The sequence below is a fragment of the Protopterus annectens genome, chromosome 3.part0 (genome assembly GCF_019279795.1).
Source record: "Protopterus annectens isolate FY-2018-M chromosome 3.part0, PAN1.0, whole genome shotgun sequence".
In the NCBI taxonomy this organism is placed as follows: Eukaryota; Metazoa; Chordata; order Ceratodontiformes; family Protopteridae; genus Protopterus; species Protopterus annectens.
Genome location: NC_056731.1, coordinates 1879152815 through 1879158111, shown reverse-complemented (window position 1 = coordinate 1879158111; position 5297 = coordinate 1879152815).

Sequence of the window (5297 nt, the reverse complement as noted above, 5' to 3'; positions counted from 1 at the left end):
TGTGAGGCTATTAATAAACAGAAAGAAGATAGGTGTTAAGGGATACTGATAACTACAAATGTAAAACAGCATATCCAGATCTTGAGGCAGCTGCTGACAAGGAGGTTACAGATCAAGTTAATGGCCAAGGAATTGTGCTATGTATCTCTGATCAGTACAGTGATGAACATTATTCAGAAAACAAAGATTTTTTTAGCCTCTTCTGTTCCTTGTTACAGAAGGCCTTGTTGCTAGTCTTGAGGTCAAACAACAAGGAGGATTTTAGATATGGGTCAACAAGTGACAACCAGCAACAGCAACAGAACCGTACTATCTGACTGCAGCAGAATAACTTGTGGAGATGGGGCAGAGGGAGATGGTGGTATTAAAACCTTATGTTAAGTACTACTCATGAAGTTAATGGTTTAACACCATTCAAATGCAGTTATCTGAACCTGGATAAATATTTTTTAACTATTTAAGAAGGGATTCACTTCTGTAACTGCTGAGAATCTTTGGTTGAGACTTTGGTAGAGTTGAAGCTATTTACATGCAAAATCTATCCCACATTAAAAAAGTACATACAACCCCTAATATTATCCTTGATGGCAATGTATGAAAACGTGTGAATTTGATATTATAAAAATATGTCAAAACAACAAAAAGGACAATGGGTGTAATTTAATCCAGGAAGCCAGAGCCAAAATACCTCAGGAAGCTAAAGTGAACCCAGCGAAATAGTAACACAAAATAGATAAAGAGAACAGTATGAGCACACCGTATCACATTGTACAAATGACTTTAATCACAAGCAAAGCTTTCGAGCAAAGCTCTTCTTCAGTGCATAAACGCATACTAACAAAGTCATATTGGTTAAAACAGTAACCAGCCAATCAGAATTAAGCATCAATTAGCAATTGCAATTATTTAAAAAAGCAGAATATAAAATTATAAATAAAAACAATTGAATAACTACAATACACATCCCAGAATAAACATATTAATTAAATATCCTGAAATCTCATAGTCTAATGAAACAAACACATTATATAAACATATTGCTTCAAAAGGTAATACTCATAGATTTAAGTTTAGGGTCATTCACATTGTACATCTAGGTATGCATGGGGGTGATATAGTTAACAGCACAAAAACTGCAGAGTTGAGATGGACACATTTGTAAGAGCAGATTTCCCCCTGGTGTGAACTTGCATAACAGTATCAAACCATACTTAAGAACAGACATTCTGCTATTTAATTTTAGAAACATTTTTTTTTGTATTTGAATATTTAGACCATGAGGTTTCAGGATATTTATTCTATCATTTTTTTTATGTATAGTTTATTTATAATTTTATAATCTGATTTTTTAAATAATTGCAATTGCTAATTGATGCTTCACTCTGATTGGCTGGTTACTGTTTTTAAGAAATGTGACTTTTTAATATGTGTTTATGCATTAAGAAAGAGCTTTGCTCGAAAACTTTGCTTGTGATTAAAGTCATTTATAAAGTGTGGTATGGTGTGCTCCTAATAGTCTCTTTATCTGTTTTATCCAGTAAGAACAGGAATTGGTGGATTAACTATTCTGTGATGGAAGTGTCTACATAATGAAATTCGATAAAGGTGGTGGGTTGTGGTGATTGGCAGCATTCTCTATTCTAGCAAAATGTTTGAAAATCTAAATAATGGCACTTGTTAATGCAGTTTCTAAAAACAAAGTGTATTTATCTTACACGAAAGAGGATTTATTGTTGTTTATGGGGGTCTATATTAGAACACCAAACTTTCAAAATTTTGAGTGTTCTAATATCGAACCCTAGTAATCAAAATTTAAAACATGGAACATATAGAACAGTGAATTTTTTTCCTAAGGAAAAAATTTGCTGTTCCAAAACACATACATACAACACAAGCACACCAGACAAACAGCAATTCACACACATACACCTAAACTCTTACACCTAACACTACACTAAACTATACATACACCACTATCCACTTACCTTAACCCAAACCCTAACCATAAGGTCCATCACTATCGCACAGTCACCTCACCCATGCCCTAACCCTAACTCACCTACCCCGCCCTAACCCTCACATCCACACAATCGCACACTTACCTGACCCGTGCCCTAACCCTAACTCACCTAACCTGCCCTAACCCTCATGTCCACACAATCACACACTTACCTGAACCCGACCCGTAACTTTCCACCACAGCACTGAAAATACCAAAGCAACAAAAATGGACAACCGGATTCTTTCCCTAGGAACAAATTTAGTTTTCTGTTTCTTCTATATTTTCAGCATTTGCTGAAAATGGGTGGATATTAGAACACTCAAAATTTTGAAAGTTCGGTGTTCTAATATAGACCCGTTTATGGTTGTATGAAACGTGCTTGGAGTTTGAAATATCCCCTGGTTTGAGGAACTTTTAAAGGGTTAAGGCCCCCTTATAACCTCTACCTTTGAGTGGAGGTCCACAAGGACAAAAGGAATCCTTTCTAGTGGCCAGATGTGGCTTTGGCAGGTTCTAAAATTTAACCCTTGGCAAAATTGGTAGAATGGAATTGAAAAGACTTTTTTGTTCAAGGATGTAGATCATGTCCTTAAGGAGTCTGGTCAGCAGTTTTTGTGTGTGTTTGTTTATTTGGCAAGGTTGGAGTCCAGCCCTCTTATGTTTACAAGAAAAGAAGAAATATTAAGTGTGTATTGGAAAGGGGAAGTAATAGTACAGCATTTTCTAAAGCCAATATTATATGTAAATGTCTTTTTTGGTAACAATGTAAATGCATTTTGGAAGTCACTAGTATTTTGTTTGCAGGAGGTAAGAGGTTATCAAAACACACAATTCACTGCAAAATCAGTTACAGATTTAATACCCACAGAGTGGCATATGTAGCTAAATGCAGTTCCTGCCCCTCGTTTTGCATAGGCAAGATGGAACCGGCATTTCCAGAATATGTTTATGAGCATATTTATAAGGGGACAAGATGAATGCTTTTATAGACATGCTAAGGAATGTACAGGTTTGAATATTTTCATGATTTTTATTCTTGAGAAAGTACTGAGGAATGAAAGGACTGGAAATTGGGAGGATAGGTGGGAAAGCTAAGAATTGCACTAGCGACTTTTGCTTAATGCAGTGCTCCAGTTATAAATGCAACTGTCATGATCAACTCTGTATTAAGACTCAAGGCATCTCAAATATAGATTATGAGATCAAAAGGTATTTTTTTCTAAAAGTTTGTTTTTTAAAATCTAACATTCTGCTTTTTAAATCATTTATCAGTACATTTACTTTTTATTAAATAAGAATTATTTACAAGTTTATTTAAAAGGTTTTTAAATCTCCAATACACACAGGTGTTTCAATTAAGAAATGAATGTTTAATTAGTTGTATTTATTTTGTTTAATACGACACGAGCACAAGTGTGGTGCAAGGACTATTTGTTTTCTGATTAGATACAGATGTTCTGATAGATTCCTACGTAACCACTTGGCCATCATTTCCTGCCTTACCCCACACAAACATTGTCAATCATTAGATCACTTCATCTTTACCTATCCTGCTTTACCTAATGCCACTACTATTCCCTACACTTCACAAACTTCAGCACTTATTAATTTTGATTCCGCTACTTGTACCTCTATACCTCTCTCACTTTCTTCCTCTTATCACATTCCTCCCCCCTTCCATACACTCCTCCACCTCACCCACCCCTACAACATCCAGTACAACTCATTCATTTGTAATCTCTCCTTCCCTCTTCAGTTTCCCTAAGATCTGGCTTCGTAAATATACTTTAATTCAGCTATATCCTCTCTCCTCCAAACTCAAATCTAAATCCTACCATGTCTATACCCCACCTATTGCACTTAAACTGTACACCAGTAACATAATCCTCTCTGGGGATATTCACCCCAACCCCAGCCCTTTTCCTCCCTCCCCTGACCTCACACACCTTTACACTTCTTCTACTTCCCCACCCCCTCTTACACCATCCCCATCCTCTCACAACAACTCCTAAACACCTTACTATCCTCTCTTTATACATTCAAAGCCTTGTTAACAAAATCTCTGACCTTCATGCCTGAATAGCCCATACGTCCCCTCTCATTCTAACCTTATGTGAAACCTGGCTCAAACCCCATATCACAAACACTGAAATACTCCCACCTGGTTACAATATGTAGAGCGCCGACAGAGCCCACAAAAAAAAGGGGGGCAGCGTAGCCATCCTTTGCTCAGAAAATCTTATCCTCTCACCTATTGCCAACCCTATTCCTGTTTTCCACCAGCTGAAATAATTATCCTTAATTGCCATCTAAACTCTCACAAAAAATTTACCACTGCATTCATATACATTTCCCTAGGCAATAATATCACAGTCCTTGAAAACATCGTCTCCTGGTTTTCCCAAAATTGACCCTATGAAACCATCATACTTGGAGATGTCAACATTGACTGGGCTAAACTAACAACTGACTCCCCACAAAGGTGTATTAACCTACATGGATTCCACCAAATAATTACATCCCACACCGGCATACACAAAACCTCTTCTTCCAATTCAATTATTGACTGGATCCTTGCCAGCTCCCCTAACCTCTCAACAACCTCTGTACCCTACCTGATACCTTAAGTGATCATCTTCCTACCTCCATCCAAAGACACAATACTCAAATACCCAAATTACACTCCTACAGAGACTGCTATAAACTCTCTAACTTTAATGCCAACTTATTTAACTCCATACTGTCCGGCATCAGTTGGGCTTTCCTTAAGCAATTCCCTCTCAATGATGTAGTCTTAAAATTTAACCACATTTTCTTGGAATCTCTCAACTCTCTCGCTCATCCAGAAAAATAAGAATTAAAGCTAAGTATGACCCCTGGCTATCCAAACAGACCAGATCACTTATGCACAGAAGAAACAGTGCTTGGCAGGCATGGGCCAAATTTAAGGCACCCCCCTTTTCCAAACTTACAGGGAACTCAGGAACCTTGTTAGAAAACAAATCAACAAAGACAAAAAAAATCTTACTCCAGCTCACCCCACCTTAACTGTAAATCCAATCCACGTAAATTCTGGTCTACCCTTAACAAAATTCTCCAGCCTGGTAGCCCTATCACCCCCTCCCCTTTCCTTAATACCACTCCACTTGAAAATGCTACCCTTCTCAACAATTACTTCATTGACATTTTCCAAAAGCTGTTGCACACTAGTCACAGCTATAACTCACCTCCTTCCCCTGCCAACTCCATCAACAAAAACCTCTTTTCCTTCCAACCTGTTTCCATTGCTTACGTC